The sequence below is a fragment of the Gallus gallus genome, chromosome 6 (assembly GCF_016699485.2).
Source record: "Gallus gallus isolate bGalGal1 chromosome 6, bGalGal1.mat.broiler.GRCg7b, whole genome shotgun sequence".
Classification (NCBI taxonomy): domain Eukaryota; kingdom Metazoa; phylum Chordata; class Aves; order Galliformes; family Phasianidae; genus Gallus; species Gallus gallus.
The window spans coordinates 14,800,634-14,823,788 of NC_052537.1; the positions used below are offsets into that span (position 1 = coordinate 14,800,634).

The following is a 23,155-nucleotide window of genomic DNA, read 5'->3' on the forward strand; positions in this document are numbered from 1 at the left end:
ATTTTTCACAGTTTCCCCTTCTCCAGTGCTCAAGCATGGCTATTCCCTGTGTTTCACTCACTGCACAGTGGCTCTGGGTGAGAGAGGGAGCTGTACTGACTTCTACAACAGAAGGTGCCAAAGGCTAGGTAAGTCACTTATGGGAAGGGAAATACATTGATAACCTGTTAGATTGTCACTCTACTCCAATCATTCTACATATTTTTCAACTTAGAATCATAGAATCATAGAAATTATGATATCACAACTATGAAACACAGCAGTTTCCTTAAGTATCCTTGCCCAAATCCTCCTGAATGAGACTTAAATGCCTTCTTTCAAGCAGACTGTTCTGAAATGCTCTACGTTCCGTCAAATATTACAAACTCTAGAATGTGTTATCTTGAACATAAAAGTACACTGTGAAGAATTCCATATGAATCTCACACAAATTACGCCAAAAGAATAACAAAAACTTCCAAAACACTTTATCAATAGTATTGTGGTATATCATTTTTCATCAAATGTTATTTTGAAATACAGATGACTCAGAGCTTCTACACTTGTTTTTTTGCAAACCTGATGTTCTGATGTTCACAGATTCTTCAAAAGCCAAGGAGGAACTAGTCAGGTAAATCGTTTTTTTTGTTTGTTTGGTTGGTTGGTTTTTTGGACCAGAGCCTCTGTTTCATAAATTAAATCAGTAACATAATACCATCACTTTCTAACAAATTCAAGTCATTGACAATCAGAGGAATGTAGAACTGCATGTACGTCTCACTGACCAAACCTAAGTGTTTGCGATATTAGAATGTTAGCATTGCTTTGCTGTTCATTCTGTTGCCTCTGGGTTGCTCCATTTTTTTTTTCCAGATGTACCGACAATATTTCAAAAATGAAAGAAAGGTCCAAAAACTAAACGATAACAGCTGCCCAATAACTGTTGTTGAGTTACACTGATCACCTTGCTTAACAGGCACAAGAACCGAGAAAATGGAAGGTTAAAAATGTTTTTAAGGCACTTTCATTCTGCCGTATGGGAGTAAAACTGAACTGCAGCTAAAACTTCTTGTCACACTACTGAGTCAGCAGAAGGGGGTGCTGTAGTGTAACCTATTTAAAATGCAAAAACAGTAACTTTTGTAACAGCTGATTAAAACTAGCATTTTATTCACTTGGCATACCCACAGCATACCAAATGCTGGAATCAGACTTGTCACTGCACGCTGCAGGTTATTAATAGAGCTCAGAGTGGTGTTGCTAAACGTGCACGTTAAAAAGCAAATAAACAGAAATGGATTTATCTGTGGTATTTGTTGCATGGGAGAATTCAGCAAGGCCTGCCTTACACTGCACATTTGTATATCCAAGATCACCAAGGTTCCTTTTTTTTTTTTTTTTTTTTTTAGTATTTGACTGACATCCACTTACCACAGCCAGAAGTCCTGGGATATGTAATCTATGACATTAACATTCTAAAGAAAAACACACTTATTTTCAATCTGGACAAATGAACGTCTTAAACAAGACACACAGGAAAGAGCCTGTGGTGCGCAACCTCTTCTATCTAATGGGCCTTTCTGGACTCTTGTGAGTCACCAGCGCAGGAAAAAAAAACAGTCAAAGGCTTCAGCAGAAACAAATCAACACATTGTGCTAGAGCTTTACACTTCATTTTCTGACAACTTCAGGTGTTAGGACTGGCAAGTGTTTCTTCTCTCTATGCAAGCCAATTCCTGCTTTCCTCATCTCTATCTCTCAGAGATTCATCAAAAATGCGATTTAATTACATCTCCTCCTCCTCCTCCCACTCACCAAAAAGACTGTAAACATGACTCCTTTTTATCTCCTGATACATCTGGACAAGTAGACAATGTGCTAAAACAAAATAAATCTGCCCTGACAGTCACATCAAAGGGTTCAGCTAGGGGCTCGCAGCTACTTAAGGCACAGGAATGTTGTTGCTAAGCATCGCTCTACAACCTATCAGTCCCTTAAAGAAGAGCTTTTTTCTTTCAGAAGGAGATGAGGAAAACTGGAGAGTGGGAACCAGACTGCAAAGGGAGATTGGGGATTTTGGAGGATTTTGAAGCTTAAAGTGAATTGTGTGAAGAAAAGGGGTTTTGTTTTGTTTTGCTTCTTGACATACAGCCTACGTTTCGGGGAGGGGAAGTAAGCAAGGAAGGAGGGGCTAAAACTTGTTAATGAAACATTTTCTGAAATTTCCCCTTGGATAAATACAGGCAAAATCTTTGATATCCTTTTCCAAATCCCTGTACTTACTGTAGATTTAAAAGAGAAAGATTGAGACAAAACTCATTAGGTCTGAGATACCAAGCCTGTAAAAATATATTGTGAAAAGCACCCTCTACCCTGCTTTTCTATCAGGCGTTTGATAAATATGTGTGCACTCCTAAGTACATGAAACTGGTAATAAAGCCCATATCTCATAAACACGCTAGACAGGGAAAGGAAAGTTTTGATACCTATGCACACAACACAATTTGATGCTCGATTTACTAGTAAAAACTATTCCCTTTAGAGAGAACACTTCACTGAAATCATCTGTTTTCAGCACTGTACTCTACAAAGCATTCAGTACTCACAACTCCAAAGGAAGCAAAATCCATGCTAAAGGCAAGACCATAGAACTGCACTAACTACAGACATAGCCATGATGAAATAGATAGCAAAAAGGTTTGAATTATGCTCTACTCTCACAGACACAAAAACATTCAAGACAGGTAAACAATCCAGATAGAAAAGTATAAAACCATTATTTTTCAAGGTTAATTATCCCAAAGGTCAGCTAGGAAAACCCATAGTTTGGTTACAGAGATGAACGAACTTCCATCATCCACCTATGTCTTTTAAAACCAGTTAAAAGGTTAAAAAAATCCTCCACGTTTTTAAGAATTAAACAAAGAAAATGTGAAAGGGACTCATTCCACATGCAGGGTAACTATCAAGAACATGAGCAATTACTGAACCCGTGATATTACACAAATAAATAACACTTAGCATTATCTTCAGCACTATCATATTTATTAAACAGTGACTGAGGGCAGCAGTAACCATTTTTATTGTCCCATATAGCTCTTATTTTCTAATTAAACAGAAGGTTATTTCCACTGCCAGTGCAGCCATTTATCTTATTTGAGTGTTACATAATATTTTTTGCCAGCCAAGCCTGACTGTGAAGCGTTCTGTGTGGTGAACTGTGGCCCAACATGCTTTCCTGTTTGGTAATCAAAGAAATGGGCCATTTTGTGCTGTGTTAATAAATAAACTTTCTGCAATTTCTCCTAAAACATGATAAAGCTTACACTTTGTCCTACCCTCTAGCTTCAATACAAGGGCAATGAGCTGTATTATTAAAGATATAGGTCAAGCAAACCTGATGATTTCAATCCTGTGGGGCGCTTTAGAAACTGTTGTCATATTACCGAGATCATTCTGCTGTTCCTAATTATTCCTCTTGCTTGCTTCACATTTCAACTGATTTCTCTCACACTTATGTCAAAATTTATAAGCTGCTCTGTGAAACAGCACTACATTATTTCCTCACTTGTTATGGTAATATAGGACAGAAACTAGGAGAATGCTTTAATCTAGCTGACAAGGATAACGTAGTCTAGAAATGTAATAAACTTTGTATTCTACCACAGAGTTGTTGGCTTTTTTCCTCTACCATGAAACATTTCACATAGATAGACATCTAAGAAAAACTAATTGCTACAATAACTTGAATATCCTCTTATCTGAGTTACTTTTATCAGGAAAAAAAAAAATCAGCATTAAAGTGTTCAATAGCCTGGGCATCCTCCTTATTTCTGTAATTGCTACTGTGCAACATTCTGGTGACTGCACTGAAAAACTACATAGTACCAAAGCAAACATTTTTCCATGGAATCTGTGCATCAGGCAAACCATTTGTAATTAACAGGCCAGGCTTTAACACAGCTGTAACACATCTCCAGCTGACTGGCACGAAATTTTATTTGCACTAAGTAGCTTGACTCTGGGCAAACATAAAATCAACTTCATGTGATGGCTTCATATTGTATAGTGTCTTTTGAATGTAAGGAAAGCTGCCAGTGGAAAAGGTTGTTTAATGAACATTTTGAGTTTTAAATCTAGTGAGGATAACGCTTGCAGTATGGGCTAAGATACAGAAGTATGATTTCCTTCAGAACATATAACAGGGTATGAAGCAATACAACTCCAGATAGAAAATGTTCTATCAGTAACTCAAACATGACATCCATTCTGATACTTCTAGGGATAGTTTTGCTTTTTCAAATGTTGGAATGTTCTTTTAAAGCACTTTTACTCATCAGCAAACTGGGGAAAAACAACAGTCAACAAACACAAAATGATAGATATGTGAAAAAAAAAAGATATACAAACTCAAAGCTTTGTGGTATATCATCATGATAATGTGAGAATGTGTCCACTGCATCAAAGCAGTAGAGTAATACAACAGGAACAAGAGCACTGGTTTACAATGGCAACTTTTAAAGGCACTTTTTCTAGCTACATGAAAAGTATTATTTAATTGAATATGCTTACAGGAATCAGAAAGGAGACAAAGATGACACTGGTGTTGTTCCTGTAAGAAATGCTCACCCACATTACAGTAAGAAGCAAAAAAAGAAAGACTGTGGAGCAGATTTCTGTTTTTTATTTTTATAGCGTTAATGACCTGACTGCAGATAACTTTGCAAGGCTTGAGGGAGGAGACAAGAGTCAGACAAAATATCTTCTGAAGGGTCTCACATCTGGATCCCAATTAGAAATGGACTCCCTGTTATGTCCTGACAGCTGGCAGGATGAACTGCTCATGTGTTTATAAAGTGAGATTTCTCTCTTTATGACTTTGTTTTTACTTTCCCAGACAGAAGGCTCAGCATGTACAACAGGACTCACTTTGTCTCTTCCATTTGGCTTTTCAGCTACCACCTGCCAATATGTAAAACCTTCTTCAAAGCAGATGATTTTAAAAGTCTATATTCAGATTTGTTTCCAGAGTGGATAGCCAAAAGAAGGCAATGCCACAGCCAATTTTAAAGCTGAGCTGTCATGGAAAGCACATTCAGGCTTTAAGACTTACATGACATAGCATAACACAAATACAGGAAAATTGGGAAACACAAATCATGTGGCTACCTGATGTATCATTAACTTGTAAAGTACCTGCTTAGAAAACAGAAATGCCAATGGAAATGATTAAACAAAGGAACAGGAAATAATATTGAGATCTTTACAAATTAAAGATGAAAGATACAAAAGCAATAAACTATAGTGTCATGTGAGCAGTATCAAATTAGTATGTTTACCTGCCTTTTACTGAACCAAACTAAAGATGTTGGGAGGTACTAGACACTATAGGAGAGATAGGTAATAAAAAATAGTTATGGAAATTTTAAGAAAAAATTGTGAAAAACTCTCAAAAGCAAAAGTGCTCTACACAAAAACACTGTAAAGGTGTGATGCTTTCAGATTTGAATTTACATAAACTCCATCTAAAATAATGTCCTATACAAAGCAGTGCAGAGCTGTCTGAGACTTCTTGTTTTTATTTGCATTTCAGCAAACATGATTATATAAAGGCATTCACCCTGCTCTAATCAATTTTTATAAAAATATCAATTATATATATAAATATATATATAAATATCAATTATATATATAAATATATCTATAAATATATCAATTTTTCTTGAACTTATTAAGAAATCACATTCATTTTTAAATTTTATGTGGTGGTGAGGAGTTCAGAGAGGGCAGTGAGTTTCTCAAAAGTTGGCTTTAGAGTGTAGCCACTAATGGGAACTCTTTACTTCTTGAGATAATGGACTTAATGAACATTGTTCCCCCCAAAAAACCACAATGGATTCTGCCTCTCTGGGGGGGGGGGGGGGGGGGGGGGGGGGGATGTTATGTTCCCACAGGAGCAGAACTTCTTACTAGTGTTTTTTACCTGTAAAATGAAGAAAGTATTTGATAAAGTCTATCCCTCAGCTCTAGAAACTATTCCCTGCAAAAGTGCTCATCTTCAGGACATAATATATTTCAGAGATGAGAGGATGATCTTTTTATTTTTTGGTAAAACAGAAGAGTCACTGTTCATTTAGATGGCTGAGGATTCTTTTTTTCTTTGTTTCAGCTGTTACTCGACTTTCTCACAATGCTTACATGTACTGAGCACTCACAGTTTCAGCTAAAAACCTGCATCTACGTACAGCCTGTCTCAACTCTAAGAAACTTGCTCCAACAAATTAGTCTTGCCATTAAAATTCATTTTTCCTATACTGAGTGTATAGAACTTCAGGAGAAAGAGTTGGTTTTTTCATGCCTGCTTTTCATTATGATACTCAGAGATGATACTTTTTTAGACTCCCTTATTTATCCAAGATTGAATTTCCTGGACTTTCTCACCATAACTTAGGTCATCTATTCCTCTAAGAAATCTCTTTGCCTACCCCCTACAAATCAGTTGTCTTTTTAGTCCCCTGGTGTCTTTGTAGAAGCATAGGTTTCTTCACAACTAAACACTGTATTCTCATAGTAGTTGCACCACAAACACACACAGGGATGGTGTTAAACTTCCCCCTCATACTTCATACCTGAAGTACTTTATCAGCTGTATGTGCTGGGAGAGCGTATTCAGGTGAGTAACCACAAGTCCTTTTCAGAGTTATTGATTTCTAGCATAAAGCCCCTGGTCTATAATCATAGCTTGAAAATACAGTGTTTCGACCCAGCTTTCTAAAAATGAATACTACTTGCCAGTAACCAGTCTGACTTCCACTGTCTCATTATTTACAGGTATTCCAATATTTTTTTTCCCCAAATATGGTAACCTTATCTCTAATGATTTCTTATCTCTAATGATTATATCTCATCAATAGACAACATTATACAGCACGGAACAAGATTTCCATCAGAGCATCTCTACTTTATCAATATGAAACCTGTTCACTGGTGCTTAATTCACTAGACGTATGCAATGATGAATTTGTACTATTTCATCTTCATAATAAAATAATAAATAAGAGCAATATTTGTTAAAAATTATTACAAAACCAAAAGAAAGTCAATACTGAAGCCCATGGCTTGCACTGAGCATGCAGACAAAGGACCAAATGAACAAGAGATCCTTTATTATTTGTGGTGTCATCTGTCTCCGTTTTCCTTAAACCAACAGTTAAACCAGAATTGGTTGCAGTTGCTAATAAGGTGACACTTTCAGAAAAAGCATATACATTTTACATAGTGTAACAAATGCTTTGTGATTTTTAAGACTGTTCACGTAAGTTGGTGTTATGCTTATTGTGGAATACTATAAACTTCAAAGGGAATTATGGTAATAAGGATGGATCACTAAACCAGTGGGGGGAGTGGCATGAATATTTCCCTTTTCTTACCCTTAGCACACAAACACCATGTAGAACCAATACCAATGCTACAAGCAGACAACTAAGAATTACTACAGACAAGAGAGAATGACTCTGGAATCAGATAGGAAGAGAAAATAAGCCTGGGGCATGCAGTGAATTCTGTCAACAGGTGCTTGAACTTGTATTAGGAGTACAAGCACACAAAACAGAATAAAATCAATATGATCTGAAATTTTACACTTCTTAAAGTTTTTTTTCTTAATCTATTGATACTTAATTAACAGTTGAGATACTGTGAAAGGTAGGACAAGGAGTAATGGCCTAGAACTTGAACATAGGAAGTTCCGTACTAACATGTGGAAGAACTTCTTTGTGGCAAGAGTGATGGAGTACTGCAACAGGTTGACCAGAGAGGTTGTGGAGCCTCCCTCCTGTCATTCAAGACCCACCTGGATGCCTGCCTACTTGTGTTACCTATTGTAGGGAATTTGCTTTAGCAGGGGAATTGGACTCCATGATTTCTAGAGGTCCCTTCCAACCCCTGCAGTTCTGTGATTCTGTGTGACTCTGTGAACACATCAAATACAAAGATCTGTCACACTCTAAATTTGAAGTTCTAGAAATGACATATTTTGACTATTCATGTTAGAACTCATTTTCTGTAGCTTTAGATTATTAGAAACAGACTGATGCACTAAATGTTTCAGACTTAACAAAGTAACTGCTCCAACAGTACTATTTAAAAAACTGAAACCACTCAATTCCTTGAAGTACAAATATAACTGTTGCAACTGGGTTCCATTTGTCTTCTCTCATTGAAGCACCTTTTTGCTAAGCAGTGCATTTTTAAATTTTTTTGGCAATCAAAGCCAACACTCAAGCTACAATATGATTATATTACTCAAATACTTTACTACTGCAATAAAACAGCACTTTCCACTAAAATATGTATTATTAAATCAGGTTTCAAGAACTGTGACATCTAATACTGAATTTTAAAACAAAAAACTGTAGTCAAAGCTCCTGTTGATTTCACATGCACAAGATTACATGTTAATTGGGCAGGATAATATAAAACAAAAAGAAAAAAATATATCCCCAGCAGTTTACACAGTTACACATGCTAAAATTCTGATTTTAATGTGATTTTATTTCTTACAGTACCATCATCACAAATAGTACTTGAGAAGCTCCCAGTTAAGTATCAAATAAAATACCCAACATTTATTACTTCATGTTGTTCCAAAAGAGGAGCACCCAACAAATGGTCACTTTTTAGCATTCTCACTTCTATGCATTTCAGCTAGAGAAGATTAGAGGTGGCATACCTGTAGGTAGACACCTGTAGACTAGCAATACTTCATTAATTTCTCCTCGTGACTATCAAAGGAATCATGTTTATTTCTATTTTTGTGATCCCTAAGCAGTTGTATTGCTTAGCAAATTACTCACATGTGCATATACAGAGATTTAATCATTTTTACTTAGAAGAAAAGCAAGTACATAAGCATGTCTTGTGTTGGTTAATCAAGCCAATCTCTTAAGATGCCTCAACAATGGTTTGCTCTCTAAAAATGCGTCATCTATGTAAAATTCTTCTGTATCTTAAACTCCGGTTTTTAAAAAGGCTGTGTGGATACTACCTTTTTTCCCCCTGCCTGTAAATCATGTTGGAAACACAACTGCCAAATGTTTTCTGCACTATTAAAAAGAAGTTAATATAGATACTTTCACAATTTCTTAATTTATGTTTATAATATTGAGAAAAGAAACAATCATTTAAGTCATGATTACTGTAAACGTGATATTTAATATATGAACAATTTAACCTCAATTTTCATCTGAGGGAAAAATGATTACCTATTTTAAGATATTTTCAAAATTATGATTCTATCTGCACACAATCTGAAATGAACAATCACAAATCCAGGAAAATCAGAAATGCAGAAAAAAATATCTTTTCCAGCTAAGCTACTTGAAATAAAAGTCAATTACAACATCACCACTGCTACTTGCACTTTACCAGCCTCAAATTCATTAAGAAAAACAAAAAACTAAGCTCAAGTAAGCAACAGACTTTTCAGTGAGACATCTATGAATTTCTCATCTTTCAGAATAAATTTAACTTTCTTTTTCTACAGCATTACCTTATCCATTTATTTCCACTCTATTTTTGTTCAAAAGAGGAAGGAAGCTTTTCTTTAAAAATGTTTACAGTTTTACAATGAAACAATCACCTTAAAGGAAGACTTATACAGCTTCACAGAATAGGCAGCTCTGGGAATTGTTCTAAATGTTGGGTATTCATCTAGAATTAAAATTAAAGAAATAAAATAGGGCCTGTCTATAGTCACTTAATATGGCTCAAAAATACATTCTCCTAAGATCAGCTATCAAAAGCATCTGAGAAGGGCACCAAAGCTGGTAACAGGGCTTGGAGCCATGTGCTGTGAGAAGTGGCTGAGGACACTGAAGTTGCATAATTTGGAGGAGTCTAGCAGCAGCCTCACTGCTCCCTGCAGCTCCCTGAGAAGAGGAAGCAAATTATGCTGTTGGGTTCTGCTACTGCAAATGGCACAAAGCCACGGAGGCAATGGTCAAACCAGGAAACACTCAGACTCAGCATTAGCAAAATTGCTTCACTGTGAGGGTGGGTCAAACCCTAGAACAGGCTTCCTCAGGAGCAGGTGATGCCCAATGCCTGTCAGCATTCAGGAGGCATTTTAGACAATGCCCTCAGTGATACGCTTCAACTTCATGTTAACCCTCCTAACCAGACAGGCAGTTTAACTCAACTATCTTCATAGTTCCCTTCTAGGTGAACTATTCTAATCTCTAAGCAGAAGACTGATGAAAAAGAGCTCTATTTCACGCGTAGTAGCTGTTTTCTGAAATAGTCACACTTATAAAGAAAAATTAATGAAGCTAATAAAACCAAGAAAAAAGGCTGATTCCAGACGTCGGATGAAATTCAACGTGGGGAAAAAAAGGCAATAAACTTAGCATGATCAATTGTAAAGGTAAAACATACAGAAAATATTCTGTCGGGGCAGGAGACATCTGTGTAGCTTTATTTTGTTCAGGCCAGAATTTAAGTCTATTCTTACACAATGCTCTGAACTGAGGTGAGTTTAGACTTTCCTGAAGCAGGCCTAATGCATCTATCAGAATAGCTATTGTTATTTTTTAGTGTGCATGTCCCAGTCGTTTAGCTTCCAGAGACAATTTTAACATATAATATATATGAAGGTTTATGTATTAATATATTATTATTTGCAACACATTATTGCTTTTCACTAATATCCTGTGCTCTGGAATGAGTTTTATATTTTTTAAAATTAATTCAGTATTTGAAGTAATCTCAGTTACACAAATCCAGGTGGCTAGTAATGTTGGACTGGCGACTGAGAAAAAATATCCTTGTGATATTCTGCTCAGCAGGAATGGTGTTGAGTGAATATTTAATGATTTACTAGTTATACTTGACTGAGCTCGCACCCTGTAAAAGGATCATATGATCACTGATCACAAGTTAAACTGCTTTTGTTTCTCACATGGCATGAACTGAGGGTCTGTTGTGTAGTACCAGAGGTTCGTGTGCAGCTCTGTGTAAGACAAGGGGAGGTTACATACAACAGGCAGTTAATGGCTGATACCAGCAAGCCCTCAACTGAATGGAGCTCATGAGGTTGAATTTTAAAAAGGTAGCTGACTTTGCAGCTGGAACCTTTAACTGTGTTTTTACCCATTTATTCCTGGATAAGTAAACAGTTAACTGAATGCTAAAAGGGCCTGAAAGCACTACTTTAGCCAAAGGCTAATCTCTATTTTTCTGTGGATGAAAGAACTGAAGCCAAACCAAAACAAAAAATATTCTCTGCTTCATGTAACACAAAGGTAGAACTGTAATAAAAGATTCGATTAATTTTAAACTTAATGTTGCTTTACCCTTGGTTTCTAATGAGCACTTTGACCATTAAGAAAATTCTGAATCCTAAAAACAATAGGAAAAACACAGTCCCTGAAAAAAAAAAAGCAGTATAAAACAAAATAGGTCAGAAAGATTTATCTCACATGGAGATTAGATAAACAGAAAAAGTGATAGTACTCCTAGCCATGTGGCTTGAAACCAGAATAAAGGTTCATCATTCATGTGGAAAATGCAAGCAAGTCCAAATGTAAGAAATACTATGAAGTAGTGGTGCCCAACCACATGCCTTGACTTCTATGTTTAATACTTTTCTTAGTACTGCTCCTGAAATTAATGAAGGAATAATTCCTTTGTCAATTTTGCCTATTCAAAGGGTGAAGAACTTGCACAGGTTGTGTGTGGAAGGATGTTACATCACAGGCCTGATCCATAAATATAATTCAACAGCTGAATTCTCTCTTCTAACTTATCTAGATGCATATCAAACTGCTATCACAAGATGAATTTTTTTTTCTAGACAGAAATCACTTCATTTGACTTTTTTTTTTTAAAGGTCTAGAATCAACTTTTGGGCTAAAGAAATCATATTGACTTAATAGACTGTTCCTACATAAATATTAGCATCATACCAACCTAAGTACAAAGCTTTTTAGGATCCCTATTCTTCTTTTAATTTTCCATGCAACTTGCATTTTATTTGTTTTCTAGACAACAGAAGAACCATACCAACACTTCCTTAGCTTCCACCTCCTTTAAAATTTTGCTTCAAACATGCAAAATCTGTAGTCAAATATTCTTCATTTCTAAAAGCTCTCCTAGCATTCCATTCTGAAGTTAGGGCAACATTATTCCTAACTGCTAAGAATCAAGTTTTCTCATGCACAGATAAATATATTTCAATATACGTGTTAAATATATGGTGGAGGAGGTTATGAAAGGCCCAGGTAGAGGTGGCCTTCATCTATTACACAGGCATATATTATCTTGGTTGAGTGATGTGGTAGAAAAATGCACTTCGTTTCACCACTGTCTGTTATTTTCTGTCTGGCATTCCACTATTTAACAGTTGATGGCTTTCTAATATCTATCTAATTTGAAGTCAAACCTTCTCATTACTCTCAGCGCAGGCATTAAACCCTAAATTCTAAGATCGTCTTTATTCATTTCTCAGTCCCTGAATCCATCCTAAAAGCAACAAGATTTCTCCATGTCCCATCATAAACTAGCCAGTAACAGGGACTAACTTCTTAACCTAAAAAGAGCACAGAACTTCCACTAATCATTTTTAAAATCTACGGTAAACAACAATCCCTTTAACTGAAAGAGCACAAAGCTATACTTCATGTGCCTATATTTGACTCACAGCAGAAAAGAACAGTCCCTTCCTTTCTTTGATTTTGCATGTCTCACATCTGCTAGGAATGAAACCTACAAAGGGAAGAATCCATTCTTGGGAAAGTCTATTATCTGCATTTAACAAAATTGCAAACCGACAACCAGTAACGTAAATAACATTTGAATTAATACAGTAATTAAAGGCAAGTGAAGAGATCCTTTTATCAAATTAGGGAAGGCATGTTTTAATTAGACTTTATATAAGAAATCTTAAGTTTTTGTAAGATACAGTAACGGTTTTAAAAGTTTATCTTTGATTATTTAAAACTACTCTACAATAATTGTGCACTTTTTATAGGGTAGAAAAAATTCTCAGCCATATTTCAACTGGAAGAGAACACCAATACACAGGTCAAAACTTTACATAAGCATGTTAGTTTCACCAAAGTTAAATTAATTTTATTTGCAAGGGTTGTTGCAAGAGCATTTAAGCTAGAAAGTATAGAACCTTTAAAGCTTTGTCCATCCACCTAAAAATAAGCATTCTGTTAAAACACTGTCATAAGTTAGATTGCTTGGATACTGTTCCTCACTGACATTTACGTGTGCGCTTTATGGTCACTGCAAACCTGAAAGCTCAGGAAATACATGGGAAAGGAGGATCCAACTGTCTTGCAGAAGCATGCCCAGATGAAGCAACTTGCTGCCACATTTGTTATCTGTGTGCAATAGAATCTGTCTATACAGGCATCAAGAACCTGACAAAAGTATTTGCTTAACTGATGTCTTGACTCAGATTAAATAGTAGTATGCTGGCAGGTTTCAATTGGGCCTGGAAGACTGTGTTGTGAGACAAATGAGGCAATAATAAAGTCATGAACAAAGAACTCATAGTCATAAAGTATCCAAAATAAAACAATTTCATTTTACTAAGAGATGTTGAAATCAACTACACCTCTGTTTAAAGCCTAGCCTTTTGAACGCACAAGAAATATCAGTTAAAGGCTGCAACATGAAGCAGAAAAAAATGACTAGGATGAAAGAGAAAGATGGGAAGAATTTGGAAAGTCTAGCTTTAGTGACAAGGCAGATGACAGCACTCAGAAGATGAATGGATACCTGAAACCCTGAACCAAAGCCCTGGTTTGATTCACCTGGGAACTTGTCAGTAATAATGAGAACAGTGTTCAGAAGCTAAGGAGAGAGGATGATGCAGAAGAAAAGAAAGGCTGTACTAGTAAACTTCACTTCCAGCATGGTGCCTCAATGTTTAGCCTTAATTCTTGCTTAACGCAGATCTTCATCTTACTAGCAAGAAAGTCAGATGTGTGAGAATAAGTGAATTGGAGCGCAACTGTCAAACTCATGATACCTTCAGGGAGGGAGGAAATAAAAATCAAACAAATTCAACAAATGCAGTGTTGCAGGCAATTGCGGGGAACCTACACTTGCAGGTATGTGTAGGGGTGCCTGAGAACCAGGGAAAATGCTCCTGCAAAACTGAACAGGTTCTCTGCATGGAGATGTTTTGCCAAGAACCAAGAGATGGAAGGAGTTTCCACCGCAAGAATCAAAAAGCCTTGTACAAGACAAACAACTGAAACAGTAACAAGTGGAAAATTTAAAATCTGACAGAACTATTTCACATGGTGAGAATATACTGAAACCTGAATATAACCTTGATTGCTTTGTTGAGTTATTCTATAATTTGCTTTCTAATCAACTGTAAACAATTTGAGTACACTTAGAATACAAAAGATAAATGTTGTACTTTTAGGGAGTTAGATATATCTTAAAAAAATGAAGGTTTTGAAATAACATTAAACAATCAGAAATGAAATACATTTTAAAAGTATACATTTATTTTAATGTATTATATAAATAACTCCATAATGAAAATTAGTAAACACTAGTTGCTTTATGACATCATCCAGTTTTTAATACTTAAACTATTGATGGTAAAAACTAAACTTGTATTTGAAATACATTCATCACTAATGTAGCAAGAAAATACTATGATGCAGAAAAAAGTATCTTGGTTCTAATATAAATTTTTTATAAAGTTGATTAAATTTACATTGATCCATATGCAAAAAAAATTGTTTACAATTTGAATTGAGACTCCGAAACAAAGCCTAACTCAATAATAAAAAAACTGGAAAACAACATCCGTATAGCTATTTGCACATTACAGTATTAAACATATTAAACAAAGCATGTTGGGTTTGATTTGAAAAAGGATCAAATTATTCCCTTAAATGTGTTTGCGGTCTGATACTGAATTGTGAGGACCTGAGGGCAAACATTTGCAGACATAAGTTTGCTGTGTAAAATAGAATACCAGTGTTCTAGCCTCCCTCCAGAAAGGGAATGTCTATTGATCAGCAGGAGCCTCAGAATAAAGGAAGTAAGCCTGGTTTCTGTCTCTAGCTTGTTTCTAAATCTTTGTCTCATTCTTAATTCTCTCTGAAAAATGAGAATTCTAAGGCTTACCTGGTTGCACTGTTTCTGGATTACTAATCAACCTTGGAAAGCGCTTTGAAATCTGTTAAGAAAAGGGCCACAGAAGTGCTATGCATTGCAGATACATAATACATCGGCCCTGCATGCTTGTGAGGTGTTCTATTTCTCTTGCTATTCAACTAAGATGGAAATCCACTATTTGTAATGATCAGAAGCATAGCTTCCAATGAAATGTAATTAGAAGAAAAAATGTTATTTTCATTACTTTGCAGAAAAGAATAAAAGTCTAACTTCCTTTACTGATCATCATAAATCAATACACTAGATCCCCATCTATTTTGTTTGTAACACACGTTGAACCTTAAAATTAAGTGGCGTATATAAAAACACTAAAGGTGACAGACAGCAACAGGAGGCATCACAAGAGAATCTTAAGGTCCCACGTGCAACTATCAAGACAAAATTATGCACTTATGGCAGGAAGTTCCAATTATAGCAATTTTACTAGTCTCATGTTTTATTCACTTCAAACAAGTGACAGGATACAAAATTAAAAAAACAAATAAAATTAAATCAAGAAAAAACAAGGAAAAAAGAAATTTACTTTCATACAATAACAGCAGAAAATGAATTTCTACTGGGTTTAAGAAACTAATAGTAGACATTCTGTTAGGAGCAGTATCTCACTGAATTTGCATTCCTGCATGGTTGGTACTTAGGTGACTAATATACTTACAAGCTAAGAGGCTCTGCTAGTGTTACAGATTATTTGAGAAGAAAACATAGACAATAGCGCTAAGAGGAAAGAAGGCTATAAAGAGATTCAAGATTCCTCCAGAGGCAGAAGCAAAAACATCAGCTCCTTTTCTAATTTCACAAAGTGAAACTAGAAAGGGCATTAAAAAAAAAAAAAGAAAAAAGAAAAGAAAAACCTTAAGAGTCTTAATCAAACTCTTACATTTAACAGCATTAATGCTAAGTATGCAAACGTTCATCCCACTGATCATTATGGTATCAAGAGCTAATTTTCCTCCTTTTAAGAGCTTATATGTCACATCACACCCCTTGGGCCTTCCAGAGATGTATTTAAATGTCTAACGAGGGATGAGAAAAGCATTCCAGACAGCCAGGTGTTACTGATTCACCCATTAAAACTTCACTTATAAAAATATCCCACACAATGGTAAAACATTTCAGTCATTACACTATCATAAATAGATTAAGATGACATTCTAAAGTATTATGACTGTATGTGTATAAAATGTACATCGCTCATCACATGATCCCAGGTGTCTGCAACTGAGTATCTGAAGTTAAAGATGAAGCGACTGTGTTACTTGTTCTAAGAACTTAAGGAAAAGAAAGCAAACACCAAATACTGTAAATGTAACATCCATCTCAAGACCAGAGAGAACTCCTAATTTATTTCTAGCAATGCTCATTTCATATTATATAATCAAAAATGAGGTAGTTTCCTTTTATCATAACCTTTAACACAACCTTACTATTTTATATGATAAATGTGAACTAGTAAAAGACACTAAGGATTGCTAAAACTTCTCTTTTATTAAATACTGTTTAGCAAATAATATGTTTAAAAGAAAAACAAACACTGCAGTTATCTCATCTTCAATAGCAGAAGATAGAGATGGACTTTTCAAATCAATCTCTCTCTAATGATATACTGTTTAGCCTACAAATTTAGTTCTCTAAATACATGATTTCTGTGCTTATTTTGTCTTTATCTATAGCATCAAATAAGATGTTAATTTTGTCATTAGTATGTATGCTTTATTCACCTGCCTCCGCACTTTGGCTTTGTTATGTGATCAAACTTCTGGGTTAACAATTTAGGGAGCATTAATAGTATTACCACAACTGTCAGTGGGCAAACTTATCTCACATTCAATGTGAAGCTATTTGAGTTCAATCTTGATTGGAAGGTAGTTGATCTGATTTTAATTACCTTGTTACTATGACCTAAGAGTTTGACAGTCACTCACCATCATGCTAGCGATACACATAATGTACTAAAAATGCAATTTGAGAAATGGATTAAACTACATAATTAAAACTCATCCCAACAAAAAAAGAAAGCTTTCCCACACGAAATGCATTATACATCTCCATCTCTCCTGTGAGCTGACACTTGCATCTGCAGAGCACGTCAGATAACCTGCCTGATTTATCTGAAAGTTGCCAAAGAAAAATACAGAAAAGATTAATTTTCAACATACTAAATTGACCCACTGTACAATCATCACCCAAAAACATGAGTAGAAAAGAGTACTGCTCCTAAGAGGGCTGTTCCTGTGTTCTAAGACCAGTACAGTCTTAGAGTATCCAAGTTGAACCAGTCTCTGAAGGAAAAGACATGACAGTGTGTTGCCTAGTAGAACACTAAGACACACTTGAAACTGTATGTGGTTATTTAACTCTACTCCAGCCATTACCATTAACCTCACAGTCAAGGTTTTAGCTTGCTGCATATCAGTTCCGCATTACATCATGTCAGCCCTGTTTTGTGAATTGTTAATTCTGCACAGGATTGCTCTTCACTGTGCAAATACACTGTCTACATATGAAGCATGCAAATATATTTTTAAATAGGGCCAGTCTCCAGGCATGCAAAACCCATACAACTTTGATCCATCACATTTCCAGGCACAGCTTTTTCCCAGCTTTTCTCTTTTTTTTTTTGTTTAATTTTAGGAGTGAAATGTTGCAAGTTTTACCACTGACTCCAATGGTAACAGATTTCATTCTTCAGTGTTTTTAATGTTCTTCAAGACTGGCTAAATATAAACTATGTCAAATGCTTTCACTAGAGTTAATAACCCACAAACACCTCTACAGTAACAAGCTAGTAAAGAGCAATGCTGCAAACATTACTGTTTTAGGTTTCAAAAGTATTAGTAAACAATGAGGGGAAAAAAAAGTCAAAAGTATCCTGACCATATCCTTTTTAGTATATATATATATACACACACACACACTAAAATATATATATATATATATATATATAATATACACACATCCTAGTTTTTAGTTATACAACAGAAGATTTTATTTACATGAGGGACAGGAAAGCACCTGAAAAAGATTTTCTTTCTCTTGTGCTTGAGGATGAGAACTGATCCATTCCAGCATGTCTGGTCAAACATATTAGCTTGCTCTCAAGGAGTGTCAGAATGAGGTTGACTCAAAAGACCAGAAATCTACATGGCTTTTGCCAAACACCCATTTTGGCCATCTGGGCTTCAGGTATTTCTAGGTTCCCACTTCACTCAAGGCTCTGTCATGTTGTTGCAATGTTTTATTTGCTGGGATGCAGTAGTTTGAGGCTGCTATTCATTTCAGAGCAGACAAGTTGGACTATGGTCCACCTGAGCATAGTGTTGTCTGAAGACTATTGAAAAGAAAATTAATGAGTCATATCTAATATTGAATAGTAATTAGAAAAGACATGAGTAGAGAAGGAAGAAAAAAAGAAAGGAAGAATAAAAGAAAAGCAAAAAAGTAAAGTTAAAGGAAAAGAAATTGAAAGAGAAAATGAAAAGAGATGAAAGGAAATAAGAAAGAAAAAGGAAAATAAAGATGAAAAGAATGGGCAGGGGGAGGGTGTAAGAAAATCTTTCACCCAGTAGAGAGGCTCAAAAAAAAATATTTTTCCTCAAATAAAAATTTACTTAGCCTATCTTAGAGTCAAAGATATTGAAACATAAGACAGTGATAAACTTCACCAAATGTAATAGATATCAAAATTATACTGAAACCATATTATTACAGTCTGTTCTGCAACTTGTGTTCATATTGAAGTTCACCAATACGATCTTGAAAAACTTTATTTTTTCAGTATCAGCTATGACAGTGCACCAGCTTGAGGCAGTTCACATTCAACTTTCTGACATAAACCTGGCGATAGAGAATAACAGTGTAGGTAGAACTTTAAAAACTACGCAAGCAAGAAATTCAGAGATGCTAATTAAGAAAATTGCCAATCACCAGAGAAAGATCCAAACAAACCACCATTACTATTGGCTATACTGCTTTGTAGATATATTTATAACAGAAAGAGACAAAAGCAAAAGAGACTCAGGACGCTCCTGTATGCACCAAACACCATACGTCTGAGAGCAAGTACAGTTCCCTGCTACGACATTGTTACAAACCTAGCAAAAGATAAACTATGCATATATCCAAAAATATATAAAATTCCACTGTCCTAAGTCATGAAATACTTGCCAAAATTTTGCTCACATATGACTGAACACATGCTAAGCATACTTTTTATTATATCAGATCCTTTGAAAAGGCTAACAGGAAGTGGATTAGACTAAACATAAGAGGACAAAATAGCTTCAACTTCTTTCTAATAAGTAAAAAAAAAATTGTGAATCACTGGACATCCTTTTAACAGCATGTAATTTTAAAATGAAATCAGTCAGACTAGATAGAGACCACTTCAATAACAGATGGTACACAGACAGAATGAACTAAAGACATCCACCTAATATTACCAGAAGTCAAACATTCTATTTCCTTTCTTTAACTCCACCTCACACAGTAAAATTTTCATCAGTTCTTCAAGCCCTCGTAGCTCATTCTGATACATTAGCCTTAGCAAGGAAAATAACCCTAGGGCCTCGGCAGGACAACTAGTAAGAGGACTGGTAATTCACTTCAGTTGTAAGAGGCATTTTACCTGAGGAGCTAATCTTGATCATTCTTCAACAACTGTCCATCACATGGGAGAATACCAAACATCCCATAAGGTATCCCACGACATGGTCTCATCTTTTAAAAGCAAGGGAAATATCCTTTCTCATCTGTCTCCCATTGATTATAGTTAAAATGTCATACTTAGTACTTAATCAAAAACCAGCAGTAGTAGTGACCTGCACATCTTTTTCGCTATGGAACCGATTTTATCCATAACTCAAATGCATAGTTTATTATAAATGTTGTTTTGCCAACTATGTTCTCTCATTTAGTAGAAACCACTGTAATGTGGGGCAAAACAGATCAGTTTCTCAGCCATGACACATGCAAAACAGGTAACTGTTCTAAGAGGGATGCAATTATCTAAGGGGGTTTTATTTTCTCAAATGTTTAAATTGTGATATAAATCCTTGGATAAAAATGATAGGACTTCCCCAAAAGTCACAACAAGCAACATAAACTTATTTCAAAAAAATGTAGGCAAGATCCCTGTACTCTCAAAATCTTATCACTGTCATGTGAGAAGTATTCTATCAGCATTGTCTTCCACTCTATTTTTTTCATAATTAATGGGTTGTTGTTGTTTTTAATGGAACTGAAGCTTTAACTCTGAAAATTATCTATTAAATTTTTGTGCAATTTCTAAAGACTAATTTACTGCCTGACTTAAAATTTTAACTTGAAAATTAGAATAATAGAATCACCAAGTTTCGAAAAGACCTCCAAGATCATCCAGTCCAACCATCCACATACCACCAATATTTCCCCACTAAACCTCGCCCCTTAGTATAACACCTAAGCATTTCTTGAACACCTCCAGGGATGGTGACTCCACCACCTCCCTGGACAGCCTATTCCAGTCTGACCACTCTTTCAGAAAAGAATTCTTTTCTGACGTCCAACCTGAATCTCCCCTAGTGCAACTTGAAGCCTTTCCCTCTAGTCCCATCACTACTTATGTGGGAGAAGAGGCCAACCTCCTCCTCACCATAACCTCCCTTCTGGTAGTTGTACAGAACAACAAGGCCAACCCAGAGCCTCCTCTTCTGCAGACTAAACAATCGCAGCTCCTCTTAAGTCTTGTGTTCCAGACTCCTCACCACCCTCATTGCCCTTCTCTGGACATGCTCCAGGGCCTTTGCTGTCTTTCCTGTAGTGAGGGGCCCAAAACTGAACACAGTACTCAAGGAGCTGCCTCATCAGTGCTGACTACAGAAGGACAATCACTTCCCTGAACAGGAAGTGATGATTGAACAGGACAGGCCCTAGTACCAACCAAACTAACAAAAATTCCTTGTAAGCCACCATCTGAACTCATCCTAGAGGCTATAGAAAAGACCTCTCAACATCTGTGATTCATTAGCTAACTAAGTGGATCAATTGTAATGAGAAATGTGCATGAAAAAACTGATTCTAAAAAGAATAAGTCTGGTTAACTTACATTTTTGAGCATTCAGCTTTCTAACATACAAACACTAGTAAAAGCAAACATATCTTGAAAGCACATATCTTAAAAGTGCCTTAACTGCTTTTAACACTGACTTATTATAAAGCAATTTAACAATAATACCCTGCTCAAATTCAGTCTTCTCCCTCCATCTGATTCTGTAATAGAATTATTATTTTTATTTGTGGCATACAAATTTATTTCAAGTAAAGAGACACATAACCAACGGATTTCAATTTCAATACAGAATCTGCATGGTGCAAAACTTACCTTTACCACCCCTTCCAATATAAAACTAACCTTGAAAAACAGACTGAAGATGAGATCCTTTGAGAAAGCAGATAAGAAGCAAGGAGCTACTCATAGCCCCAACAGAAATGTTTGCCACACTGAGGAACTAGGTTTACTTATTATAACAGCAAAAAGAGAAAGAGTTTGAATGGTAACTCCGTGGCTTATACTACTTTTCTCCTTTTAACACGTGCATATTTTCTCCCTTTAACATGAAAGTGCCTTTGTAGCAACAGCTGAAACCATTCAGTTTTATTGGGGATTTCATGTTGGACTTCAATCTGATATTAAGTCAGAAGACTAATAAGCATATCCATCTAAGCCAAGTGTACTATAAGCATTTGTGATTTTGTTTTTAAATCTCTCAGATCCACAAATCATGGTTTAATATCAATGCAAACAGCTTTTCTGCAATACTTAGCAGGAGCTGCTTACGAATGTCTCTGATACAGCCAATATCCACTGAAAATCCAAGCAAATTCATGCACCTAAAAGTAATTATCTTCAGTATGAAAAATAAAAATTAAAAAAAATGAAAAAAGTAAAATATAAGATATAGCATACAAGACACTAAAACCAGTATTTAAAAGTATTTGTGGAATATGAAATTGCCTAAGAGTATGCTGGATTTTGAACAGCATACAAAGCATAGAACTGTAGCTGAAATGAGTAACCCAGTTCAGCCAGGACAAACCAGTAAACGCTACCACAAAATGCCTCTAAGATTTTATTATTATTAATAAAAGCACATACAAGCAAGAAGAGCATCAGGGACTTCATTTGCAGACCTTCTAACCAAGAAAGGACTTGTGAAGGTGAATGGTTTGCAGACGAAGGGGATATAAAAGAGACAAAACCAGGATAAAAATTAAATAAAAAGTAGCTGTCTTAAACTGTAATTGCACTCCTCTGCTGAGCATGCTTTCAGATATATAAATGTGATTTACCATCAGCTTGCAACTACAAATCAGGTCTTAAGAAACACTTGTGCTATGAAATTGTTTAATCTCATCAAGCTCTGCTTTCACAGCAAGCCATAAATCACAAAGTCTTTGTTATCATAGACCTCCATGAGCGCCTCTCAGGCAGGCAATGGATCGTGGGTATATATAATCCTGACTGCACAAACAGTGGGGTCGTCGCAGCCTGAAATACTTTCATAATAGCCACTGTGCAGCTGGTGGAACACAAGCCTATGATGGATATCTCATTTCCTACAGTCGGCATCTATTTCGAGCAAATTATTACCACATAAATTTCTTGTCAACAGAAACGGCCAATTAATTAAGTTAAAAATTTACTCATGATCACATCTACAAACCAAATAGAACTGCAAGGCAATTTTACAGTTACTGAATATACTGCAGGTCAGTTTAATGAATAATTTTTAACTTTGTCATAAACTCAAAGACAGGCTAATATCTTAAAGAACCTGACTGGAGAGCAGTTGCCAACAGATTTACACAAAATATATTTATGCAGATTTTCATTTCTGACATCTGGGGACAGAAATAAACTTCACACAATTACAGAAACTTCGTAGGAATATCAATTTTTCTCCTGAAAAATATGCAAGTTTTCCTC

The 23,155-nt window shown here is 35.7% G+C and overlaps 1 protein-coding gene across 2 annotated transcripts in view; it reads right to left on the reverse strand.

Moving 5' to 3' along the window:
- The window catches only part of LRMDA (leucine rich melanocyte differentiation associated), a 634,559-nt gene that overhangs the window by 111,814 nt on the left and 499,590 nt on the right, over positions 1-23,155 (reverse strand). The gene's annotated exons all lie outside the window — the stretch shown is intronic.